Raw genomic sequence first — 27330 nt, forward strand, 5'->3', positions numbered from 1 at the left:
ATGTACTTCAAGTCTTCTAGCTCGTTTCTGACAAAGGTTACAGATGGTGTACACAAAAAAAAGATCTTGCATTAATCTCTGTAAAATACGTAGGTTTTCATTGTAGTTGTCATGTTAATATTTATTAATTTGAAATTGTAGGGACCAATTGTATGTCAATGTGTACTGTATGTTTATACAAATAAATTTTAAAATTTCTCTTTTGCAGAATGTACACACATCACAACTAGACTGCGTATGGTTTTGCAAGAGGGCTTCTGCAAGAGCATTAGGATTCTGAGAGATCAAGAGTAGTAGTGCACACAACAAAACTAGTCTGCATGAGGACTTCTGCAGGAGCAAGAGGACTACTGACAGATCAAGACTACTAGTCTGCATGAGGGCTTGAGCAAGAGGACCTCTGAGAGTTCAAGGAGGATTAGTGTAAACAACAAAGCTAGTCTGCATGTGGGCTTCTGCAGTAGCAAGAGGAGTTATGTAAGAGGAAGAGGACCAGTATACAAAACAAAACTAATCTGCATGTGGGCCTGAGCAAGAAAACTGTCGAAAGATGTTAATGATCCAGGGCAATAAATAAACTTCTGAACGTCTGTGTTTAATTTTTTGGCCGTGGGGCAGCATAGATCGTGTAAATTACTTAAATCCAATAAATTGAAAGGTTATGATATTTTAATCATGCTTTATTGTCTTGAAACTTAGCGGTATCAGGCAAGATGCGATAAAATAAGTTAGTATGATAATTATACCTGGTTGCCAATTCATATTTTCTGAAAACCCTATAGCTCTTACACGACATTGCTTTAATGTCTCTCATTCTCCTCATGCGTTCAGAAATAGTATCGTTCTCCGGGTTATATCAAATGGAGCATATGAAAGGAGGGAACTCTTCATCAGATATGACCAGGAGATAGTGGGTTGCTCCTGATTGATGTGAAGCATATGAAAGGCGAGAGCTCATCAAATGCGTTCTCTCCTTTCATATGCTCCACTCAGTCAGGAGGTACATCCCGCCATCTCCTGGACATATCTGATGAGTTCTCTCCTTTCATATGCTCCACATCAGTCAGTCACATCCGAAGCGAAGGTTTCGTGGTCCGTCGCCTCACCTCTCTGAAATATAAAAACCTTATTTCTGCAATTTACCAATACTTCCTTGTGTTTTACAAACCAAGTGATACCTGCCTCCTTGAAGCTTCAAAAAGGGAACATGATCAGAATGATCTTTCGAAGGCACTGGTAACAAACTTAAGCTTAACCCATGCATTGTCAAAAGCTAAGAGATAAAAAGACATGGCATTTTTTGCAAGGTGCAATTTATCAGACCACCGAATCTCAGTTTTGGACTCGCACGAAGCTCGTCGTATCGAATACTCAAATTTATTTAACTGAATGGTCTGCGTACAAAGGAAAGTTTAGAACAGTACTGCCTACAGTGACTCCAGTAAGGCATGCTACATTACTGCACGGACACAATAAATAATCAAATAACTACAGTTTGGGCATAGCAACAGATAGTCAGTGAGAGGTCCAAGATTATTCTAAATATATCGGTGATTTTATAGTGAAATTGGGAGTCATGCCAAGGGCTAAGCCGTTCTTCTATAACAAACTACATGAAGATGGGCCAAGCAATGAACCTTACATAACAAACCACATGAAGATGGGTCAAGAAATAAACCTACAAGTAACCACATGAGGATTGGGTACGAATGAACCTCGTATAACAAACCACAAATATAAGCTAAATAATGAACTTCACAGAACAAATCACATGAAGATGGGGGGGCAACAAATGAGCTTTATATAAAGAACCATGTGAAAAGGCTCTGAGAAATGAACTTATACAAACCACATGAAGATGGGCCAAGTGATCAACTTAATATAACATAAGAAACCACATGAAGATGAGCCAAAAAATGAACTCCACATAACGACATGAAGATGGGCCAAGAAACGAACTTCATATAACATACCACATGCAAATTGGCAAAGAAATCAACCTTACATAAATCACATGAAGATGGGCGAAGAAATAAACCTTATATAACAAACTACATTAGGATGGGCCAAGAAATTAACTTGATATAATAGATGACATGAAGTATGTCAAAGTTGTATTTTTTAACATAAGTATATTTAAAACTTACTTTTACTCCAATAATGTTCATGGGACACTACATTATACGTAGTTAGCAGTGAGCGTTTGGGTATTATCGGTTTTAACGCGTGAATCATGTAATTAGCTGTAATTAGTTGTTATTTTAACAAGTTAAATTATTTTATAGAAAAAAAAGTCTTTAATAAAGTATGAAGCTAAAAAAAAGTGCTCTTCTGTCCTGAGAATTACTTCAATGCTGAATTTAATGCTATTAAGACAAGCAACCATTCACAGACAAGCCATTCGTTTTCAGAGTAAACTTCCAAACGGTCGAATATCCACACAATATAAGGTCAACAATTATCTCTGCTAAGAATAGTTTGTAACCTGAAACCTTTTACAGTTGGCCAAACACACTAATTATCCTACTATAAAAAAGCAGAGTTACTTAAGGTAAATTCTTGGGTGAGCCGTATGGCTACGAGATGCTTGTTCGGAGGTACTGGTACTGGGAGTTAGGAGGCTAGCTCAAGTGTCTCACATTTCCCTCTGCAGCTTAGAAAATTAGCAATATGTTGATGTTTCTTCATTTATCTCATCTTTTGCACAAGCTAGGATTGTGCTAGGAAAGTTTTGGTCATCTTACCCTGTGGCAGGGGTGTAAGAATTCTACTGCCAAGTTCTGCGTTTCGTAAAAGGCCACTAAAAGGACAACTGCCTTGCTGTCTTACTTGTCAATAAAAGGCTAGGCCCACTGCTAATGACTGGGGAAACTGCTGCCTTGCAGTCTTACTTTTTAGTAAAAGGCTACGCCCACTGTCATAAACTATGGAAACTGCTGCCTTGCAGTCTTACTTTGTTTTTAGTAAAAGGCTAGGCCCACTGCCGATAAATGTGAAAAACTGCTGCCTTGCAGTCTTACTTTTTAGTAAAAAGGCTAGGCCACTGCCAATAACTGTGGAAACTGCTGCCTTGCAGTCTTATTTTTAGTAAAGGCTGGGCCCACTGCCAATAACTGTGAAAAACTACTGCCTTGCAGGTGGACTTTTTAGTAAAGGCTGGGCCCACTGTCAACTACTGTGGTTGATGACAGCAAGGGCATGAGGTCATAAAAACCCCTTTGCCAAACAATAAACGATGCCTGATGTTTTAAGGAATATGGGTGCGCCCTGTAAGCGACGATCGTCAGAATCCCTCAACTGACGTGATAAATGGGCGAGGGGTACTGCAAGGGTCACGATTGCCGCCGGAGAAGTTTGTGAAAGAGTGGAAGATAAAGAGTAGGTACTTGGAACGTAGGTACTCTAACAGGAAAACTGATTGAGATAGTAAATGTGATGGAGAGGAGGAGAATAGATTTCTTGTGTGTGTGCCTGACTACTATGAGATTCAGGGCCTCTGTAACACGGTTTTTCGCAATAACTTTTTATCTATGCATTTCATAAATATAACGCTTATTCAGAATACATATTATATCAACACATAAATTTTGAGTGTATTCTGCACTACGTAGGTTGAATAAATTTGGTACTTATAATGTAAAGTGACCTTTTTTGAAGACGGGCCAACTTACTCAGAGAAAAGGTTTCGAACGCACTCGTTACGTAACTTATGACATCATTTTTCCCTCTTTCTCGATGGATGATTGGCTATACGTAAACGAAGGCTAAACCTCTGGCAACAAGACATACAAATTCAAATACAAGCAAAGCAGTACACCTTTATTAACTCTCGAACCACCCCACTGATAATTGTCATAATGAACAAACCAACAAAATATGTTAATAAATACAAAAACACTTCGATTATTAGTCTAACTCCCAAAATAAGTTTCCAAAGAAATTACAGTCTACTTTATAGGTCACAATCAGATTGACAAGATGTAAGGAATAGTTGGTAATTACCAAAAACATAGTAGACAAGCTTGATTTGATAACGCTATATCCAATGTCAAGCAATTTTATTTATTGGCTATCTACCTATTTACTGAAAAAAATAGCCGGTACCGTATATTGGCTTTAAACCTTCACCAATAATTATCGTCAGAATGGTGACTTCATGAGGCTCCACCCACTTTCGCCTCGTTATAATTCAGGATTACACTGAAGGCTACCATGGACATTGTTGGATTAGAAAATTTAACTTCTAACTATAAAAACTAATTTCTCGAGTAGTTGTAAGAAGTGCTAAATGATCCTCAAGGATCCCAACAGTTGGTCTAAACGTTTAATTCATGTATATTACTGCTATACTGTTGCGGCACTACTGCTACAGCAGTATTACTACGCTAGCACTGATACCTCACCCACATCTATGTATCACTATTGTTCCGCCATTCATAAGTCTTTGGGTTTCAGAGCCGATGGCATTTCTGTCTGGTGGATGGGCGGGGCAACATTTAGTCATAAGGTGATTGTTTACCTTGCTTACGTAATGAATGTTTTTCGACTCTTGGCTCGTAATCATTGGCCATGGCGTCGGCCAGTTCATTTTTACTCTATAAAAATCAAAACTATCGGGTTTAGGTTATTGATAATGCTGACAAAATTTGTGTGTGGTTGTAAAATATACATATGCCAACTTTCAGCTACATCCGATGCTTTGACAAGGAGCAAAGTCCAAAAAACCGTGTTACAGAGACCCTGAATCTCATAGTAGGTGGAAAGGGAGTGGAACTAGAGGCAAGGAAATGGGTGTAAGCTACGTATATCACAGCGGGTCACGAGAGGGAAGAAACGGAGTTGGAATTATATTAAGTAACAACTGGAAGGAAAAAGTGGTAGCAGTAAAGAAAGTAAATGATAGGCTTTTAAAGATTCCAATAATAACAGGAGACAAGGTAGTAAATATAACATCAGCATACGCTCTTTAGATGGGGTGCCAAGAGCAAAAGAAAGAATTATTTAGACAAGAGTTTGAGGATGCCATTAGAACAGTGAAAGAGGAGGAGAAACTAATAATAGAGGACAATATGAATGGCAGGGTGGGAGAGAAGAGATGGGTTATGAGGAACTACACGGAGGCTATGAGTTTAGAATTAGAAATTAATTGGAGAGAGGTAGCAGGTGTGGTATGTGATAAGAAAATGCCAATCAAACTAAAAGTCAAAATAACTAACACAGTGTTAATGTATGGAGCAGAAACATGGGCTCTAAGAAGAAAAGAGGAAGTAAGGCTTGAGAGAACAGAGATGAGTGCTGAGGTCGGTTATGGGAATATCGTTGCTTGAGAGATTGGAAAATGATGAAATAAGAAGGGTCTGCTTAGTAAAGATTACGGGTGATGAGTGTGTCACGACTGAGGTGGTGCGGGAATGTGCTGAGAATGGAAGATGAGGAGAGATTGAAGAGGGCTTGGGGGGAACCTGTTAGAGGAAGATCGAGAGGGAGACATTGAATTAGATGGCGAGATAGTGAAGGAAGATATGGAGAGAAGAGGTTTAGTGGAGGATGGTGCCTTTGATAGAAGGCTGTGGAGATGGCACATCAGGCAACCAACCCCTTAATGTATAGGGATCACAGTGTGAAAGAAGAGGAGTTTTGGTCATACAATAGAATTCAGTATTAATTGTGCAACTAGATCATGATTTTCTGAAATCAATAAGATAAAACAAAATAATAACGAGTAAAAGTGAAGAGGGAAGCATTTCAATTTTTTGTACCTGTTTTTACTTATCATTGGATTTTGCATCATTCAAGCAATCAAGATCAATTGAAACTTTTTTCATACAATAAATTCACCGTGAATACCTTGGTGCTTCCAGATTTTAGATGCGTGAAATATATTTAGAGAAGAATATGTTCTTATTATGTAGTATCCGTACTTGAATCTGTCTGCAAGACACCACTGCGTTGGTCCTCTCAGCAAGAGTGGTGATGAGCCGTGACAATTGACAATATGCGATATGAGAAGTTTACAGTTTTGACAATATTTGCATATAAATGCAAAGAATTCCCATTAAGACTGCTGAACATTTGTCACTCCAATATCATATGTCCGTATGTCTGAACATATCTGACATAAAAGAAAATTTAAAAAATAATCAGATGGATGCATCTGGTATCGGAGATCTAAGCAGGCAGCTGGAAATTTAACAAGGGAAGAATTTGAAATCTGTGGACAGATTTTGCACTCTTCAACTCAACCTAAGCTTTAATAATTTTGGTTTCAGCTCATATTGTTTCTAATTTTCTTGCTTGAATATATTTTCAAACGAAGGAGATATCCGAGACTTAAATTTGAGTGATGTAAACTAATGATCTCAGTGGAATATAAACAACAAAGAAATAAGCAAGATAGTTTTTAATTTCAGGCTGAATCAAGTGTGGATACACCGTAAGACATACTTATTCTTCATTTTTCTCTTCACATATCACACGCATCTAAAATCTGAAAGCACCAACGTATTTCGGGTGAATTTATTCTATGAAAACATGTTTTTATTTTACCTTGATCACCAGAATAATACAAAATCCGACGAGAAGTAAAAACAGGTATAAAGCATTAAATGCTTCCCTCTTCTCTTTTATTCGTTGTAATTCCTTGTGTTTTATCTTACTGATTTCAGAAAATTATGATTTAGTTGTTCAATTAATACCGAATCCTATGACGTGACCAAAACTTTCCTATCTTGAGTAAAACTTAAGAAAAATGAGGAAATATAAGCATGTTGCTAGTTTTCTGAGCTGCAGAGGAAAATATGAGACTGCACAAGCCGCCTAACTGGCGGTACCAGCCAATCAGAGGCCCCCAAACAAACATCTCATAGGCATAGGGGATAGGGCTCACCCACGAATCTACCTTAAGTGACTCAGCTCTTGAAGGGGACCTCACATGGCCAATATCTTAGGGTGACCATTTCGAAAATTACATTTAATCCACCCAACAGAAAACTTAATGCCTCGAAGAAAATAATACGCGAGGGTAACACCACTAGAAGGTTTCTGACCTATATTAAAACACAACAGTATTCAGTATACTAATCCTGTATCCTGTACAGAGAGAGAGAGAGAGAGAGAGAGAGAGAGAGAGAGAGAGAGAGAGAGAGAGAGAGAGAGAGAGAGAGAGAGAATTGTCATTACGAACCAAGTTCAAAAGCGGACTCAGACTGCTCAAGAAACAAGGCCCAAGGTCACCTAATCACTCAAAACAACTATTCAGTCTCTCAATCCAACGATTAAGCATTACGTGGTTAATGCTTATGGGAAAAGAATTCAAGAGAGGACCTCATAAAAAAGACCCAAGGATTAACAGAATTTCCATCTCAAACGACAAACCTACATTAAGCTACGATGGACGAGCACGTAGCACGTACACAGAAGGGTTGGCCTTTACGATGACTTATGGAGGGTACAGAGCTGAGAAAAGGATAACCAGATGGTTTGCAAACATTTGCGGAGACTTTTGGATGGGAAGATGCGAGAAGTACCTGAATAGGGTACAGAATGAGCGCCGAATGGGTGAAGTCCTACCGTAATATGTGCAGGATTGGGTGAAACCTACCGCAGTATGAGCAGACTTAGATAAAATCAACTTCGGTAGTCACTGTCACTCACGCCACTTGTACAGTTACATTAGAAGAAACAAAATCCTTTAAAATAACCCACCACCAGGTTTCCACGTACAGGGACCACCAAACCACGAGTGAGAATTGATATTTTCACTTCCAGAAAATAAACAATTTCAAAAAATGATTTAGTTATTACTGAATGATAAGACTTCTATTCAAACCTCCGTGGGGGTCAACATTACTAACGGGCATAGTCTTCCCTTGGGAAATGAGTCGAAACCTTTTGACAACTGAAAACTAGTCCTATGCACTGAAAATGGGTTTGAACAAAGGTAAAAGGGTTTACAACGCTTACGCATAATGTGGCTTTCTGCGTAGATGTTCCACAGGGATCTGATAAGTTGCTGCAGGTGGTAAAATATTTCCAGCGGTTATGATGTGATGGTGACCTTAGCGATCGTTTACATCAAGCGGGTCGGACATCCTCTCTAATTTCTTTTGGTACCGTTCATCTCCGTCAATGGTAATAATAATGATGTCCTCTTGACATCCTAAGGCTATACACACTACTCACACCTGAAACAAGTGAAAGATTACATGAGTACTTTGTATTTTTATATTAGAAGAGAGAGATAAACACACACACACACTATATATGTGTATATATACATACATGCACACTACACTATACATATATATATATATACATATATATATAAAAATATATATTATATATATCTATATATATATATATATATATATATATATATATATATGTATATGTATATATATATGTATGATATATATATGTATGTATATATATGTATGTATATATGTATATTATGTGATATATATATTATATATATATATATATATATATATATATATATATATAAAACTGAATCACGAAAGTTTGCAACGTGATAAATCCGTAAAAAAAGGTATAAGCCACGAAGGAAAAGTAAACAACGGAGTTTCTGCAAGATCAGTGTAGAAAGATCTTGCAGAAAATCATTGTTTATTTTTCCTTTGTGGCTTATACCTATATATCTATATATATATATATGTGTGTGTGTGTGTGTATACATATATACTATATATGTGTGTGTATATAGGATATATATAATATATATATATTGAAGCCTTTTTTAAATTATATACTAAAGTCAATATGACGTTATTTCCACAGACTCCGAAAGTTTGCAATGTGATAAATCCGTAAAAAAGGTATAAGCCACGAAGGAAAAGTAAACAACGGAGTTTCTGCAAGATCAACGTAGAAAGATCTTGCAGAAAATCATTGTTTATTTTTCCTTCGTGGATTATACCTTGTTTATATATATATATATATATTATATATATATATATATATATATATATATATATATATATATACTATATATATATATATATATATATTATACCAAATATATATTGAGGCCATATAAATTATAATACTAAAGTCAATATGACGTTATTTCCAGACTCCAATCATACTTAGTTGGGTTACTATATTAAATATATAATGCAATATATAGTATATATACAGGATTTTGACCCACGAGAAACGCTCGGAGCCTCTCTGGTTATTTCATTCAATACTTCATAACACGTGTTTTTGTTCTCACCTTTTTACAAGCTGACATACTAAATGATCTTGCACACTGCTAAACACAAAAGCAACCCCGGGAACAGCAGTTTCCTTCAACTTTATGTTAAAAAACTTCCTTGCTGTGGCCATTACAACATATTTCGTACAGATTTGTTCGTATGACCTTGTGTAGCTGTTGTATCACGTGACCAGCTAAGCGCAAAGTGATGACGTAGTTGCCGATCGCAGATATTCGTAACGAGCCTGCAAAGGAGAAAAAACGTTCTTACAGAAAGAAGACAAAAATGAAATTGGAAACATTCACAAAACAAACATCCCAAAGCATCAAAATTATCTAATGAGCAGATACAAATGGAATCTCAATGATCAGCCGAATCTAGTGTGTCATCATGAGATGCGTTTTGCATGAAAAAAAAAATTTATTTTCAGGTAATATATATAATTTCCACACACTGTTAAGTGAAACCTACCTCGTCGAGGCCCTCCCCTTCTCAGTTACATGAAATTATTATAGATTTTGACAAATTACTGATCACTCACGTCTCGTATGAAGGCAAATGTGGAAACTAGAGCAGCCCATTAAGCAGTCATAACAGAGGGCCTCTTCCACCATGGAATGAAATTCTCAGGCTTAAAACCTTATTTAAGAACTACCTAACCCAGCTTTACAGATGTCCCATTAAAACCGATAGGGCCCAGTTGGGTACTTATGCGTCCCGACTTTCTCAACCTTGAAAAAGGGGAATGAAGAGAATAAAATGGATTATATTTGATGCCTGGACATCCATTACATTTGATGCTTGAACATCACTTTCTCACCATCAACCTTTTTTTGTCTGATTATTTCATTCGTTACGTAAACCACAAAGAAAACTGAAATTAACATTTTATTTTTAATGGGCTTCGTCATTCCTTTTTGAAGGCAAAAACAACTTGAAGACGCTGGCCTGTGTCGACCAGAAACTCTTACAGCAGTAATAGTTTATCTTCTATAATAATTACATGTTAAAAAATTGCAAATGCACGTTAAACAGCACCATTCAATGCGGTTGAGAGAGAGAAGAGAGAGAGAGAGAGAGAGAGAGAGAGAGAGAGAGAGAGAGAGAGAGAGAGAGAGAGATGAATTTGACAAGTTTCACATGTCACAAGTATATATAACTGTCCATCACAGGCATGTGCTGCGCTGCAGTTGACTGACTAACTGAGTTAGCGTCGTGCCAGTAGGACCTCTTGCTCCTTAGCAAGCCCGTAAATGGTCTGTGAACATGCACTACATGTACTATACCAACAGGGCTAAACCTATGCACGCATTAAATGCAAGATCTGTGCACTGTACCAATAGCCATTGGCAATTCTGGTTATAACCTGATTAACCTATCCTTACAAACAACGTCAAGACGCAAATTCTCAGGTAAATAAGAATCATGCAGAGGAAACCCGCTTGTGTTTTTGTTATAATTTAATTGAAAGATGAAACTCACTTGGAACAAGCACACAATGGCCATTGCCTCTAAATTCGAGCTTCCCTACCGATAAATTCTTTTCTTAATTACAGTTTTGAAATCGGCTCCAATTCATTTAATAAAATTTTTCACACTAATTTTCCAGCGTCACAACAATGACGCACAAAGGCAACCGTGGTTATCTTCGATAAATGCAAGAAATGAATCGTAATAAAATTAACCGAAAACGTCAGTTCATTTATGTCGACGCATTTAAATAATATATGAAACATTAGCTATTACTATTCAGAGCTCGCATTGCCTAACAATATAGCAAATAAATGCTTATTTTAATTACCCTGCTGTAAAGCGATCATTTTGCTAATTTTATCAGAAACGGAGACCTGCTTTGCTATAAATACAAGCAGGGTCTGTTACGATATAAATGATGAATATAATGTTAAAACCACCATTAATAAGTGTAGTGCTAGACTGACTTAATTAAAACTGGTCACTAATTTATGTGGCAGAAAACACATGGTTAAATATATAATTCAAATAGTTTCCATAGAAATACCTAACTGAAAAAATGAAAAGGTCACCTGTTATATTAATTGTTCGTGGAAATGGAGTAATTGGCTGGATTCAAGTAGCCAGGCAAAGTTGATGGGACTGGGGAAAGGTCCGATAAAATCTATAGTTAATGATAAAGTTCAACGAAGTATAATCAATATTTATAATTTTAAAAGAGGGAACCATAAAGGCACGTTGAACAGATATAAACTTAGATATTCTTGCAGACTCTAAGGGAGAAAACACCGATATAATAGAAAGATTTGATTGCACTCTTTTTCTAAGTTCTTCGTAAGATCTCGAAAAACTTTATACTTGCACTTGGTCATCAGTTTTACATCCTAGCTAAAGGGTATGAGTCACTGCTAAATGGCAAGAGTCATTGCATGACTAAAATAACCAAGTAATCTTTAGAAAACCTAAGATACATATCACATTAATTTTCGCCTCTACTCCCCCACCCCATCCATCTTAACCTCACCACGAGAAATCGTTCAAGGAATTGCTCTGGCGTAGCCAGACATAGGCGCTTCTAGATGGACAAACTGAATCTCTGCCACATGCGAGCGTACCTCCTTTCTTTACATTCACAAATATCGTTTAATATCAGATTCGCTTTACCTTGGGAATAACTTGACACCCATAGGGAATTGTAATTGGCAAGTGCTTCGTCACCGGCAGGATTTGTACCGTTAACCTGTTCTGAAACGTGAGTTGATGATTCAGTGGTCAAGTACTGTCTCGTTGTTTTTAATACAAGGCAACAGCAGTTCGATTACGATCCAACGTGTGTGCAAGTTATTCTCGAGGTAGAGTGAATCGGGTATTGAACGATATTTGCGCTTTAATAATTTATGAATGAACAAACGTATTCTTGTGAAGGCCGGCAATAACGAAACGGGATACCTTGGGTGAAGTAAGAATCCAGAACATCATGAAGACATATGATCATCGCAAAATACATGACTAGTTGCTGGAGAGGAACTAGAATGCTGGCATGTGTATGACCTTCACGTACGGTTCTAATTACCTTCAAATTAGACTCTTGCTTACACTTGCAGATTACCTTTGAATTTCTTTACCCGACTGATACCAAGGCATGTTATCTTTTGTGAATGTATAAGAGTAATAACTCGGGTTTTCTTATAATAACGTATCAACAACTGAATACTAATCAAGGATATTCATTCGATTGTTTTGTAACTGGCCCTAATTCGAGATATTACAAGTCAAGCATGTCAAAGAAAGGCGGCTTGGACACAAAGGCCGAAAACTCTTTATGTAAGCAGAGTAAATCAATCGAAGCTTGGAGAGAGAGAGAGAGAGAGAGAGAGAGAGAGAGAGACTATACTAAGAATCCATACACATGTTCTGATCAAGAAATCGAATCTGCTTTCAATCATTTGGTTTAATCGATTGAACAACGAATATTTCATCAAAGACGACTTAGAAGACTCTTAAGTAGCAGTATTCTAAGTGCCACACTTGATCGTTAAAACCCATAACATCTACTGAGATAGAGAGAATTGGAGAAATTGACGCAACGCGCAAATTACAGAGTTATGACGACATAACAGCAGAGGAAACTCGTACCGCCGGGTAGTTGAAAACTTCAAGTAATGAATTGTTACTCGTACCTGCCTTTAGGCTCGTCTGTTTCCATACGCGATCAGTTCTGTTTGGTTTCAGATTTAGCAGTTGTTTGTAATTTGCCATTACACATTCTTCGCTCTCAGAGGCGGCCCTGGGTCACTGAAAACCAGCAAATCCAATTGGGCGTTCGTTCGTACGTACTTTTTATAGCGTGCGTCGCCATATTCTAATTCTGTAACCCGTGACAGTCGTCGTGATACTCCGGGCCTATACCTTATTCAAAAGCTGTCCAAATTGTACTCTATCTGCTTTCTTAGCAACTAGAAATTGCAGAAGAAAATGTTTTAATTAAACGACAATGCTATAAATCAGTGGTTCCCAAACTTCGCCAACCAAGGACCCCCATATACGATGAGTCCCAGCCGGGAGCCGTTGCCAGTCAAAAGTTACCATTACCATAGAGGGATACCCAGTAAAACTTATTACATTTTTGTATATTTCTGCACACAGCAAGTATAAGTAAACATATGAAACATGTTCAATGCTTTTTTATTGCTTCAAATTCAATACAAAACAGAATAGGCGAAAACAGCCACAATCTTTTTTTCTGGAGTTGAACAAATATAATTTTTTTTCATTGTGTCGCAGACCCCCTATGGCCTTCCCCTGGACCCCCAGGGGATGTGCGTGGACCCCAGTTTGGGAACCACTGCTATAAACAATAATGATGATGATAATAATGAAAAACATGGGTCTAAAACACAAAACTTGACATAGCGGAGAGGTCAAAATTTCTCTTTCAACTGTCTCAGGAATGACTGAATGGCTGCCCCACTAACACTCAAACAATTAAAATTGTGTGGGCATAGTAGGCTCCTTCCAAGTCTCCATTCAACTAACGAGGAGCTCAAGAGCACAAGGACAAAATACGGAGCAAACAAGACCCCACTACATTTATTTTAATGGTAAAATTACAGTTTCAACCACATTATGGGAAAACTGGAATAAAAATATATTAGTTGCATCAAAAATAATGTAGTTCCAACGGATTTAAAATTTATTTTGACTGCAAACCATCCGATTTAGAGATTTACTATGTAATTGGAGTTAAAAAAACGAGTTTTTCCAGAAAAAGGTAAATGTCCAGGAGAAGGCCGCACCCGTTTTTCAAGTATTAACGACGAAAAACGGCAAAAAACGACCAGATTGGTGTTGCACATCGCATAGAAACATGAGGAAATGAATAAAAAAGAAACTAAGAGTTACTCTTCACACAAAACTCTAAGCATAAACTACTAGTACTTCAATTATGGGGGATCCCAGTGGGAAGCTGGGTTTTTGGGTGGGGGGAGGAGGAGAAAAGTGATTTTCGGGGCACTACCGAACCTAATACAACCACCTGACCTTACCTAGGGCCCTGTACCCCTACCTAGGCCTAGCGGGCGGGGGGGGGGGCTGGGGGGGGGCCTCCACCCCCCTGCGACCCCCCCTTAAGGGCCACTACCTAACATCCAATCAAACCAAGTCCAAAGTGATGGTACTGCTGTATACATCGTTATACTACCCCCATTATAATATACTCTATAAATTAATGAAGCTTACCTTAAACTGTTGGCTGATAAAGATGTGCTGCTGCTTTGAGGAAAACGTGAAGCCGTTGCAAGGTTCCCTGACATGCAACCTAAAGTAGGAAGTGGCCAGGTACCCGACGACCACATTGCACTGCAAACAATCGGTAGGAAATCGAAGGTCTGTCAAAATTAATGCCAGAAGGGCCAGCCACTGCCTCTGCCATAGCTACAGGAAGACAAAATGCCGTTTTTTGCTTCATTATTCGAGTATTCAGTCAAACAAGGATACCAGTGGATACTAGACAGGTAACTTTTTTACTCCGCTGAAATGCTAGTGAAACTTAGTTTTCGACTAAAGTCGTTCGTAATTGGTTATGAAACCCATGACGTCATAACGATGTCACACCTCTCAGCCAATAATGAGTAACTGGAACTGCTTTTGTTTGCGTAAGAAAGTAAGTTAGAGGGCTCATTAAAAGTAAACATTACCGTAGAGGAAACACCTCTCCCGACTTAGGAAAAATTCGAGGTAAAAACTTAACATTTTTTTCTCTGTAAGTATGCATTAGCGACAATTATGTATTAAGAAGAAGTGTTTTGGGTAGATCTAGTGTACCTATCCGCGGCGGCTCAGAGTATGGCAGTTGCGGTTTTTCTATGCAGTTTCACCCCCTGAACAAGAATTTGAAGTAATATTTATTCGGACGACTCTAATTTACCTTTGAACTCTATCCTACGGTAAAGGGGATTCCCATTGGGAACCGGGGTTTTGGGTGGGGACAAAACCCTAACTCTATCCTACTACGGTAAGGGGGACCCCCAGTGGAACCGGGGTTTTGGGTGGGGAGAAAACCACTTGGGAGGTAATTTTGCCGTGTTATTGTGGTATTTCCCACATTTATCACTTAAAAACACGAAATACAGGCGGAAATAAGAGATAACAAAACTAGCGATATTCGTCTACTACTACTACTACTACCACAACATGAATCCTACTACGCATGCGCTAATGCTACTGCGCATGCGCTAACTGTAAGGGAGCTTTTGGCCTAAACTCAGACTGCTTAGTGAGGAAAGAAATGGGGGTTTACGGGAGGGATACATGTATTTAGCCAAACACGTTACAGTATGACCCCTACGTTGCTACCGGACTGAGTGAAGGATTGGGTGTACAGGGTTCCCATATTTGGCAGTTTCTCACCAAATTTGGCTTTTTTTCCTAATTTGGTGGGTAAAAATTCACTTTGGCTGGTTAGTGGTATTTTGGCAGGTTTTCAAATACTTTCTATTTGAGCTAAACACTGATCCCACGTTTGAGGAATCTCTCCCCAGATTGGGAATTTTGAAGGTTTTCAGGAAAATCTGGGGAATTTGAATAGGTTTTCAGTAAAAAACTTGGTAACATTTAAGCAAAATATGTAGATGGAATTAAAATAAAAATCACACACACACCAGACGACCACAAAACAGGCCGCCGGATTCTCAGAGAACGAGCCTCATTTCAAAATTTCAATTCATCTCGTTTTTTTTTTCCTGTATTCTTATATTAGTTTATATTATCTAACTAAAACTATGATGCCGCTATACAAGCATATATATGATAAAAAAATATGCATTTATAAAGATAAATATAACGCACATATATTTGCCGGTTATTTGGGTTGGTTTGGATTCCATTTGGCGGGATTTTGGCTGGTTTCATGGTAGACTTTGGCTGGTTGGTAGTGGTGTCATCTGGGAACCCTGGCTGGTAACCATACGTTGAGTTACATAAAAGCATTTACCTAATTTGTTTATTAAACATGTTATGTGAATTCTAGTGTTTATTCCTTTTCATTTTTCCATAGTATTTGTATAATAAACTGTTTTGAAATATCCCCACCTAATCATTTCACCATATATAACTTGAAATATTATGTTATAATTGAGGACAGACACCTAAAAATGCCTACGTGTTGATATAGAACTCAGTTTTAGGACGTTTCGATACCTACCTACCTACCTGTTACGTGAAATTGCACATTGCGTTGCATATTACATACACACTCCCTATATCATTTATACACAAGTCAATCCCTCCCCTTTCCAGTATTCACGACCTGGCTCTTTACGTTACACCATTTACAATGCATTTCTCACCGATACCAATATCTAGATTAAAGTTTGCCATTATATTATAAAACCTACATTTAAATATATAACATTTAAATATATATTTTGCCATTATTTTATAAACCTACATTTAAATATATTCCATTATACACTTTTACAGACATTACAATTTACACCTCCCTTCCAGTTTCCTTACTATTATGCAGTTATGTATGGTTACTTTTTACATTTTACAACACTTCCACACCCATCAAAGTTAGGTTTATATGTCATTTTACCTACTGGGGGCCGAATCCCATGCCCCGGTTAGGCAACATACCCTTAGGTTTAGTTTGTTATATGTTGGTTTACCTACTAGTTTTACTTCCTTGAAGGGGGTTACCCGGTTAGGCTAGGTTGGTTAGTTCTTCAAGGGTGGATATGGGGGGGGGGGGGTTGGTTAGGTTACATTCCCTACTTGGTTACCTACTAGGTTAGGTTTGGTTAGGTTACATTCCTTACTAGGTTAGGTTAGGTTAGGCCTTTAAGGGGGGGTGGGGGGTACGGGGCAAAGCCCCCATGGTCAGGCAATATTCCCTACTAGGTTAGGTTAGGTTAGGTTGGTTAGGTTACATTCCTTACTAGGTTAGGTTAGGCCTTTAAGGGGGGGTACGGGGGGGCGAAGCCCCCCTGGTCAGGCAATATTCCCTACTAGGTTAGGTTACATTCCTTACTAGGTTACGTTAGGCCTAGTATTTCCCTACTAGGTTAGGTTAGGTTACGTTCCTTACTAGGTTAGGTTAGGCCTTTAAGGGGGGGTATGGGGGCGAAGCCCCCATGGTCAGGCAATGTTCCCTACTAGGTTAGGTTGGTTAGGTTACATTCCTTACTAGGTTACGTTAGGCCTAGTATTTCCCTACTAGGTTAGGTTAGGTTACGTTCCTTACTAGGTTAGGTTAGGCCTTTAAGGGGGGGTAGGGGGGCGAAGCCCCCCTGGTCAGGCAATATTCCCTACTAGGTTAGGTTAGGTTACATTCCTTACTAGGTTAGGTTAGGCCTTTAAGGGGGGGTACGGGGAGGCGAAGCCCCCCTGGTCAGGCAATATTCCCTACTAGGTTAGGTTAGGTTAGGTTACATTCCTTACTAGGTTACGTTAGGCCTAGTATTTCCCTACTAGGTTAGGTTAGGTTACGTTCCTTACTAGGTTAGGTTAGGCCTTTAAGGGGGGGTACCCCTGGTCAGGCAATATTCCCTACTAGGTTAGGTTCAGGTTAGGTTAGGTTGGTTAGGTTACAGGCCTTAACTAGGTTAGGTTAGGCCTGTAAGGGGGGTTTACATTCCCTACTAGTAGGTTGGCCTTTAAGGGGGGGTTACGCGAAGCCCCCCTGGTCAGGCAATATTCCTACTAGGTTAGGTTAGGTTACATTCCTTACTAGGTTAGGTTAGGCCTTTTCCTTTAAGGGGGGGTACGAGGGGGCGAAAGCCCCCCCTGGTCAGGCAATATCCCTACTAGGTTAGGTTACATTCCTTACTTGGTTAGGTTAGGCCTAGTATTTCCCTACTAGGTTAGGTTAGGTTAACGTTCCTTACTAGGTTAGGTTAGGCCTTTAAGGGGGGTAAGGGGGGCTGGGGGGCGAAGCCCCCCTGGTCAGGCAATATTCCCTACTAGGTTAGGTTAGGTTAGGTTGGTTAGGTTACATTCTTACTAGGTTAGGTTAGGTTGGTTAGGTTACATTCCTTACTAGGTTAGGTTAGGCCTTTAAGGGGGGGTACGGGGGGCGAAGCCCCCCTGGTCAGGCAATATTCCCTACTAGGTTAGGTTAGGTTACATTCCTTACTAGGTTAGGTTAGGCCTTTAAGGTGGGGTATTTTGGGGGGGGCAGAGCCCCCCTGGTCAGGCAATATTCCCTACTAGGTTAGGTTAGGTTTAGGTTACATTCCTTACTTGGTTAGGTTACCCCTAGTATTTCCCCTACTAGGTTAGTTAGGTTACGTTCCTTACTAGGTTAGGTCTTTAAGGGGGTACGGGGGGGCGAAGCCCCCCTGGTCAGGCAATGTTCCCTACTAGGTTAGGTTACATTCCTTACTAGGTTAGGTTAGGCCTTTAAGGGGGGGTACGGGGGGCGAAGCCCCCTGGTCAGGCAATATTCCCTACTAGGTTAGGTTAGGCCTTTAAGGGGGGTACGGGGGGCAAAGCCCCCTGGTCAGGCAACATTGCCTACTAGGTTAAGTTCCCTACTAGGTAAGGTTACATCCCCTGCTAGGTTAGGTTATGTTAGGTTGGTTTGTTTCTTTAAGATGGGTTACAGCAAGGCCCAACCCCACCCCTGGTCAGGCAACATCCCCTACAAGTTTAATTAGTTTTGTTATATGCTAACCTATGTTTAATTTGGTCTTTTGTATTTATTAAAACAACTATAGGCCCTATTACACATTTACCACCCAGGACTTAAATCCCACCCCCTCCTGGGCCCGTTATATATGTATTTGTATTATTTCATATTTTGAACCCATCCCACATTTACATTTAGTTCCTTAACTACCCATTTACTTTTATTACCCTTAACATTGCCAACTTATCTTGTTAAGTGCTTGTTCATTTACCTCAGCCCCACCCTGCCTCAACCAATAGCATCAAAGCATTTTTTACTACTCCACCCCACCTCTCCTACCCTGTTTTCTACGGTCTGGCCTTCTGCCACCTCCTAACTGTAGAACTCCAACACTGTTGAATCTGCCGCCATGACATCCACTGCTGCATCACTCACTTCACGCTCGCCCCAGCCCTTCACAGGAACTCTTTGCCAACTTCATGTAACAATTGTTACACGAGTTACAAAGATTTTTCTGCCTTTTACTCAGGTAATTATGATCGACTAATCGGTTTTTGCCAGGACCATGGCCTCCTGAGAAAGCAGGTCTTTTGCCCCCATTCAGTCGACTCCAAGATACGGGAGGAGAATGTATAACTTCGTCGGGTACTTGGCTGTTGCTTATTTCAAGCTGCATTTTGAGGAACCCAAGACCCGCCTCCACGCATTCTTAAAAGCAGCTGCTGCTTTGTACCCTCCACCCCTTTAAGGTAGGTCCAAACATTATTCTTAATTATTATGTTTTAGGAAAGTGAGTGTTAGGCTTTCGCCGAAAGTTGCGTCAAGGTATGTTACTATTCAGTGGGGTGCTGCTAAGACAACTCGTACCTTCCACCTTACCCCCCCCCCCCCCTTAGTGAACATATGGCTCCGTGGTGGTTGGGGAATTTAAACATGGCGGCTGTGTTTACATTGCCTTCACCGTAACGAATACTTGGTACCTTCCTATAGGACCGTTCTTCGGTGACTCAGACTATGGCAATTGACATTTTCTATGTTATTTTAGTTGCTTTACAAGGGTTGTAAGGAATATTTTTTTCGTTTGGTTGGAACTAAACTTTAATATACCTTTGAGTTTGGTGCGGCTATTATGTAACTTTCAAAGGTCAATTACTGCTTAGTTACAGCCGCCCGAATGGATATTACTTTTAAATCTTGTACAGTAACTCAAATAACATAGGAATCAGTCAATTGCCATAGTCTAAGCCACCGCGGATTGCTTGCTGTAGCACGTGCTTTACTCGGGAAAAAATATCAATATAATAGATTTCCCATAATGGTTGAAACTGTAATAATACCAATCTGGATGTGCGAGGTGGTCTTGACTTCATTCGTAAAGAGTTAGTTCTCTCTGCCTTGGTGAATGAATCTTCACCAGAGACTAGGAGGAAGGGGAGTGAACAATCTTCGCCTCGTTACTTCCACAAAAGAACTAACCTTGTACACTCACGTAGAAATTCTAGTGGGGGTTTAAGCCTGTGTTTCCACTTCAGGATTTTCTGGACTATAATAGCTATGCTCTTTGGTTGTGGCGGCCAACTTTATTATAGGCTATGGGCGCTTTAAAATAATGTTTTTGCTTTTCTGTACACCGTTCTTTATCCAGTTTTGTTTTCCAATGCTTCCGCTGATTTGTATTAATCAACATAGTTATTTTTTCCATTGCCCACTACCCAGTTGCAGAAAGACTACTCCGAGTCCAACCTAGTTCTTGAATGTTTTCTTATGATCTCGTGTGGTACTGTCCTCGTTAATTGTATAAAACCCCTCACACCCATTCTCTTCGCATTTCCCACACAATGTCTTATACGTTTCTACCATATCGCCTTTAGATCTGTGAATTAAAGTTTGCAATGTTAGTACTGTTGCTCTTTCCTCATAACATTAATTCTTTTGGAGATGGCACCAGACGCATAGCTCTCCTCAGAACGTTTTCAGCAGATCCGAGGATGAATTTTTTTTTATTTTTTTTTTTTTTTTTTTTTGAATACTTTTAAAGGTGTGGATTCCATGCTTGATCTGTATACTCTGATTGTGGGAGGACAAGGCAATGCATAAATTCTTAAACACTTCCTACTCTAGCTTATTGGAAGTACTTATGATTCCTGTTGATGTTTTCTGCTGGGTGATCCAAAACAGCCAGCTTATTGTCTATTATCACACCCCTATCCTTTTCTCTATTTTAGCTCAATCCTCCATAGGAGTTAGTAAAACAGAGCACATTTTTATTTGTTTTTGATACTTCAGGCTTCTTGAATTTTTGACAAAATAAACTGGTCACAGAAAAGGAATTTTTCTAAAAACCTGATGCTTTAAGTGTTAATTTAATTTTGAGTGTAATCATTACAGTACTATTTTAATATGTAAACATTTCTAAAAAGCTCTGATTTTTACCGGCATTCCTAATGGAGAGACCAATCGCAATAATTCCCCATGTTAATTATTTGTGTAATAAGGTGACCTTTCCACCACAATTTCCGTTCTTAAGTTGGTGAGTCTGAATCATAACACCATTCCCAACAATATCCATGTTGTTTTAAACATGAACCTTCCATGTTAATCAAAATGTTAATTAGGGGTAACTGGCCATAGTATGACCATGACCTATTCTTAAGTGTCCTAAACACCTCAATTTCCATTCTTAGTCGATGATTTATATCCAGGTGACCACCATCCACAAATCCCCAGTGGTTTCGTACTTGTACCTTTCATGTTAATTAAAACCTTAATTAGTGTAAATAACCGCCATTCTTAAGTGACCTTTCCACCAGAAATTCCATTCTTACCTTGCACATTTGGATTAAGTGCGGTGCCCATAATCATTTGGCATAAAAATTTAAGTTTTTGGGTGGGGGGAGGAGGAGAAAAGTGATTTTCGGGGCACTACCGAACCTAACACAAGCACCTAACCTAACCTAGGGGCCCGCACCCCTACCTAGGCCTATCGGGGGGCGGGGGGCTCCACCCCCTTGCGACCCCCAATTAAGGGCTCTCCCTAACACATCATCAAAACCAAATCCAAATTGATGGTACTGCTGTATACATCATTATACTACCGTCATTATAATATACTCTATAAATTAATTAAGCTTACCTTAAACTGTTGGTTGATCAAGATGTGTTGCTGCTTTGAGGGAAAACGTGAAGCCGTTGCGAAGGTTTTCTGACATGCAACTTATGGCTAAAACAAATTCACCGTAACTTAGGAAATTGTCAGGACAAGAAGCTGGAATTTCAACTTCTTGTGCAATATGAGAAGAAGTGCTTGCTACGGGCTCCATGTCTAAGAACGAACTGAAATGCCTGGGTATTAAGATAATGTATTGTCGTGCCGAGAAAATTTTCAAACATCCGCGCCTTTGGCCAAAGTTGATGAGGTGTCAGAAAATGAAACTGTGATTGGCCAAACGTGTAAGTAAGACGTCATAGTGGACTAGTTTGTCTGCGGAGTTTAGTAGTTACAGGGCTCATTTGAGCTAAAACAAGACACAGTCAACAATTAATAGCAAGAGACTTAGAAAAATTCTGGGAGGAAGACAAGAGTAACGCGAGTTTGATCGCCGATATTTCGACTGTTATTGAATTTCACTAAATTATCTCACTCGTATACCACTATTTACATACATTCCTACACATTCTAGTAAAAATACATTGAATATCACTGATATCTTCATGCGACCCTCTCCCGGACATTTACGGTTTTTTTTTGGGTGGCACCCCCTATCATAATCACACCCACCACCTCTAGAATGTAAGCATGGCTGTTCTGTTTAACAACTGGATACTACTACGACCCCAAGCAACTCAAATCTTTTGTACCTTCCATGTTAATTAAACTTCGCTCAGCTCCCAGACTATTTCTCCGATCTTGCAACAGCAGCAGCAGCAGTCAAGTTAATATAATTAGGTATATACTTAACGAAATGACTTATCCAAATATTTAAATATGAGGAACAGAGTTCTGGAAATAATAGCTACTGTTCAAATATTCTCAATAAGCTTAATGCTGTTAGATATTTTTACATCGGCAAAACTGCCCCGATATTTTTCCGAACCATTATTTTTGTATTTTTGCGTTTCATTTATTCTGAAATGTAGTGGGTCTTACTGAACACCTGGAAAATGCGAAGCCTGATTCCCGAAAACCTGCAATAATTCTTTGACTTTGTAGTCTTTCAAAACCTCAACAGCCATTTTATTGCAAAAATTAAATTTCTTACACATACCTTGCACTTTGTCAAAAATAATTTCTGACCGCAAGTACTTGTTAACCTAACTTGAAAGTGAAGGTTTCTCTTCATTTCTTAGAAAACCACCCATCTTAACAAATGAACAGCAACGTAAATATCTTTTCATATTCATACAGATAATCACCTTGCACAGTGCCATCATCAATATAGCTAAGCTCAGTATGGCCTTGTCTGCGCAGTTATACGAATATTAGTTTCATAATTTTTGTTAATATACATGGCACAGCAGCATACCCATTAGGCTGTTTAATATACCTATAACTTGCCATTCCATTGGAATTTTTAAAACTTCTGATGGCTACATACTATATACCAGGTTAGGTTAGGTTTCAGTTGTTTTGACATATAGTACCCTTATTTTAGTTAGGTGAAGATTCCAGGCGAAAATGAAGCCCGCCCCCTCCCGCTAGGTAAGATACAGCTCTCTAAGGTAAGATAGGTAGCGTCTTCAACCCGAGTTGGGTAAGGGCCTAGTACCTCCTAGATCAGGTTAGGTTGTGGGGGTCCAGTTGGTGGGATTAGGTTTGGTTAGGTGGGAGTCTTCGCCTCTATCTATAGACCAGATTTTCGGGGTCCAATGGGTGGAAACCCAACACATTCCCCAAGGATAAGAACCCGGCCCCTGAGGTTAGGCTGCGGGGGCAAACCCCCTAGCTAGGTAAGGACCAGAGTTCTCTGAATTGCAGGATAAGGGGGTCGGGGGTCAAGTTTATTTTCGGGGGGGTAAAAAACTAGTCATTATTTCTAAAACTAGTCTTTATTTGGTAAAAAACATGAACCTCAAAGTAATTTCATAGTACTATACATAGGTATTTTCAATTCTGGAAAGCGATTGAAATTCAGTAAGTATTTACAAGCTTGTCTTTCCTCTAATGGTCCCTACTACCTATAGCTAGCCCTATTTACTCGTACCCGGCTTGGTCATGCATGTTAACCAAAGTGAAGTTTTCCTTACCAATCTAGTCAACAGCGGTTTTAGCAGTAGTACAATCAATGTTTTGTGCCAAGACGAAAATATAAAAGGTACTTAGCTTAATTACTTACTTTTACTTTTACTTTTAGGGGTTTATTTCTCGCCCTCCATCAGACACTAAGAGTCTGTTCAGGCGGGCCTTGATGTGTGAAAATAATTTCTTTTCAGTTTATATTTTGCTCTGCATCTTTTCAGTATTCGCTAGCATTTGTATTCAGGCTTAATAGTTTTCTGATCACTGTTATAGCACTTTCCAAAGAGATAAGTCTTCAGGTTTTTCTTGAAAGCTGCCACATTTTTGCTATTCTTGACATCAAGTGGAAGGTCGTTGAAGAGTCTCGGTGCAGCATAACAAAAAGTTCTTCCTCCTATTGCATGATTCACACTAATTTCGAATAGTCTATATGGGTCATCGGCATGTCTAACTCTTACAGCAGCGCTAGTAACTTGAGAGTAGGGGACCAAGCAATCACGAAGATATTTAGGCTTATCACTTGTAAGTGCCTTGTAGGTCAACAAACAAATTTTAAATTCAATTCTAGCCTTAACAGGTAACCAATGTAGATCGATCAGTGCAGGAGTTATTCTCTCCCGAAATTTAATGCCTTTTATTAGTCTAGCCGCCCGGTTTTGCACATTTTGAAGCTTTCTTAGTAGTGTATTGGGTAATTTATAGTACAGAGAATTGCAATAATCAAGCCTTGATATTACGTGACTCATCACTAAAATTTTTGTACTGCCCTCTGTTAGATATTTTCTAATAAATGCTATGTTTCTCAGGTGATAGTTACACATTTTCACTGTATTCACTATTTGATCCCTCATTGACAAATTACAATCCATCAGTACACCCAAATTTTTCACAACAGGCACAATCCTAACATCAGCGTCACCAATTCCTATGCTTTGGAACAACTGGTAATTCTTCAAAGCCACCTTTGTGCCAAAAAACATACACTCAGTTTTATCATCATTTAATTTAAGCCTTTTCCTCCGCATCCATGTTTTTATTTCAGTCATTATCTCATCAATTTTTTTCATTGTATCTTGTATTGTTGAAATTGAAAGGTAAAACTGAGTATCATCTGCATATAGTTTAAAACCCACTTTTTTTTTTTTCAAGATATGTGATAGCTCGATAGTATATATGTTGAACAAGATAGGGCCCAGAACACTACCCTGTGGTACACCTTTCATAAGAATTCTCTCACTAGATCGGTTTCCAGAAATTTCTACAATAGTCTTCCTGTTCGTTAAATAGCTTCGCAAAAATTCAAGTGCTTCCTCAGTCACTCCAATGGACTTTAAGTCGTCAAGTAAGTACTCGTGCACCACAGTATCGAAGGCAGCACTAAGATCTAACATAATCAAAATTCCACACTTCCCTTCATCAAGAAGACCTATCATATCATTCATTATTGAGCACAAGGTAGTTTCTGTAGAGTGATTAGCTCTATAGGCCGACTGATTTTCCGGGAATACCTCTAACTCATCAATATGCGCCCATAATTGCTCACTTATGATTTTTTCAATAAGCTTCGACATGTAAGATAAATTTGAAATGGGCCTATATGAATTTAGTTCATTTACATCACCTTTTCCTTTGTATATTGGTTTGATCAACGCAGTCTTTTCACAGCTAGGAAAACTGGATTGTGATATACTTAGGTTAATTATATTTAGGTAAATATTATATACAACTTGCTTGTTTGGAGCTTCACTTATTAAACTATTTGGAAAAGGGTCGTTTCCACAATATGTATTCTTCATCTCTCTCATAACCTTTAACAAGTCACGCATATTTATTTCCTTAAATTTTTTTAACTTCTTACCCTCCTTCACTGGCATAACTGACTGTCCTTCTAGCTGATTTTGGGGGAAACCTCTATAAATTTTATCAATTTTTTCATTAAAGAATATAGCAAATTTCTCTGCACAGACATTTTCAGGTAAGACATATTTTTTCTTCAATCCCGTCAAATCATCTAGATTTTTGTGAAATTCCCTCATGTTATTAGTTTTTTTACTTTCGTCGTTGTAGAATTTTCTTTTTGTTTTTTCTAACAGGATGTTATAGTCATTTCTGGCCTTATTATATAGATTTCTGGCTTGTGAGGATTTGGCTCTTTTCCATCTACCTTCCATCTTACGTCTATGTCTTTTTGCCTTTAATAGCTCACTATTATACCATCTAACATTTTCGTGTACAACTATTTGTTTACTCTTTATAGGACACTTGGTATCATACATTTTTCCAAAATTGTCATTATATTTTTTGGTATAACACCCAACACATTCTCTGTCTACCATATGTTCACATTGTATGTTCTCACAAGACATTTGCGCTACACTAACTTCAATAAAATTCTCAGCATCAAAATTTTCCCGTTCCCTATATGTGATCCATTTCTTCAATACTCTGATGCAATTTATATTAACATCGAAAGTGATGAGTTTATGTGTTTTTGAGATCTCAAAGTCTGGTTCAACTTCAAGGTTTCTTATTAGATCAGAATCTCTCCCACATATGACCAAGTCGAGTGTATGACCACCCACTGACGTTGATACCAAAACACTGTTTATTAAATTAAACATCTCAAATACTTCCTTGAGTTCTTTAGCCTTATTATCATTTACATCATCTACCCAACAATTAAAGTCTCCACCAATTAATGTATTTTTAATATCGTCTACCACACCCACAAGAACACTAAATTCTTCAATGAATTTCTTCATATTACTCCCTGGTGGTCTATACAATGATATTATATTCAATACCTTACTGTTTCTTGTCAGTTTTAAATAGATATATTCAAACGTTTCAAATACTATTTCATTCATGATAGAAACCCTAGAGAAAGTTTTCGACACGAAGACACCTACTCCTCCTCCAGTTTTATCCTTTCTTGGCACATGGTAGAAATCATGAGTACACGGCGTCATCTCCTGAATCTTTGAGTTATCACTAATATTTCCCTGCAACCAAGTCTCAGTTAATAAGGCTAACAAGTTACTCGACTTACCTGCGCCGTTGACGGCTCGGAAAAAACGTTGCAGAATAATGTCCTAGACTTAGATTTCTCTTTTTTTGGCAGTTCTGACATAATTGTCCTTATGCACATATCTTGTGTGAAGAGAAAACTCACTAACAGAGTCTCAAATTCACCAGGCGGAAAACAACATGCACACTTTGGGAACTGTGACTGAAGTGCGGATGGCGCTCTAAGGGCTCTAGGCTCCAAGAGA

The 27330-nt window shown here is 38.7% G+C and overlaps 2 long non-coding RNA genes across 2 annotated transcripts in view; both read right to left on the reverse strand.

Annotated features, from left to right (window-relative positions):
- Positions 1–27330, reverse strand: part of LOC135220909 (uncharacterized) — a 59322-nt gene that overhangs the window by 24435 nt on the left and 7557 nt on the right. The gene's annotated exons all lie outside the window — the stretch shown is intronic.
- On the reverse strand, positions 10–27330 carry LOC135220907 (uncharacterized). Its single transcript, XR_010315816.1, has 4 exons — positions 27108–27330; positions 9236–9462; positions 7963–8183; positions 10–1110 (listed from the first exon to the last, which is right to left on the reverse strand). It is a non-coding gene; the product is annotated as an uncharacterized LOC135220907 (long non-coding RNA).

The sequence above is a fragment of the Macrobrachium nipponense genome, chromosome 2 (assembly GCF_015104395.2).
Source record: "Macrobrachium nipponense isolate FS-2020 chromosome 2, ASM1510439v2, whole genome shotgun sequence".
In the NCBI taxonomy this organism is placed as follows: domain Eukaryota; kingdom Metazoa; phylum Arthropoda; class Malacostraca; order Decapoda; family Palaemonidae; genus Macrobrachium; species Macrobrachium nipponense.